Source organism: Plasmopara halstedii, assembly GCF_900000015.1.
Source record: "Plasmopara halstedii genome assembly, contig: Scaffold_474, whole genome shotgun sequence".
NCBI lineage: Eukaryota > Oomycota > Peronosporomycetes > Peronosporales > Peronosporaceae > Plasmopara > Plasmopara halstedii.
In genome coordinates this window covers 79531-80970 of record NW_020187394.1, presented here as the reverse complement: position 1 = coordinate 80970, position 1440 = coordinate 79531, and positions in this window count along the sequence as shown.

Here is a 1440-nt window from a genome sequence, read left to right as displayed (position 1 = left end):
TGTCCCGGTGTAAAACATCATGTCTCTTGCCGTGTTTTATATGAACTTGTTTATTCTTTAAATACCTGAATTTTGAAAAGATGAGTTAAGACTGAATCTATGATCACCAGTCTATGCTAAATGAAGGCGACGACGTACTGGTATGTGTAGTTTGTAGCATATGCGCCCGTTGTAACATGTGGTGTTTTCATATTGTGTATATTCGCTAATGTTTTCTGCCTTACCATATAGTCTAGAAATGAAAGATAGATAAATCTCACAAATCAGTCCCGAGATCGATCGATCCCTGGTGTGGTAACATCATGGGTTGTTTCACATTTTTGCACAACCTTGTTTTTGTATTTAGATGCCGTCTGAAATGTGATTAATTTGGGATTCATCGATATTCGTCATTCTATGCATGATGAAAGTAAGGTCCATGTTTGGCGTAAGTCGTTCGTACGTATATATACTTTGTCTGTCTTTCGATTTTGTCACGGCGATAAGGATAGCTTGTTATCTCCAGTAGACCCTGGATATCGAATTCTGGTGTTGAAAGATCATACTTCTTGCTGCATTATGTACAAACTTGATTTGTATATCAATATATTTATCGTAATGTACTCATCCCTCTGAACATGAATACAATGTTATTAATTAATTTAACTTACCCCTCAAATAGAATAATTCATTCATCAATATTGGATTCGCATTTTAAGTTTGACGTTGATGATGTGCTTGTTTGAGCCGCGTGTTATGACACATATATTCTGGTTAACTTATATTCGCAGGTGAATTATTTCAAAAGACGTGTGTGTGTTAACTTTTGCTTGACTTCTCATTTAATGTATGCAAGATGATAACAAGTTTCCACTAGGCAAGTCCAAATTCATGCCCCGATGTAAAACATCATGTCTCTTGCCGTGTTTTATATGAACTTGTTTATTGATCAAATACCTGACTTTATAAAAGATGAATTACGACTGAATCTATGATCACCAGTCTATGCTAATTGATGGTGACGACGTACTGGTATGTGTAGTTTGTACGTATATGCGCCTGTTTTAAAATGTAGTGTGTTCATATTGTGTATATTTGCTTATGTTTTCTGCCTTACCATATAGTCTAGAAATTAAGGATAGATAAATTTCACAAATCAGACCCGAGATCTATCGATCCCTGGTGTGCTAACATCATGTTTTGTTTCACATTTTTGCACAACCTTGTTTTTGTATTTAGATGCCGTCTGAAATGTGACTTATGTGAGATTCATCGATATTCGTCATTCTATACATGATGAAAATAAGGTCCATGTTTGACGTAAGTCGTTCGTACATATATATGCTTCATCTGCCTTTCGATTTTGTCTTGACGATAAGGATATCTTGCTATCTCCAGTAGACCCTGGATATCGAATTCTGGTGTTGAAAGTTCATGCTTCTTGCTGCATTTTGTACAAAA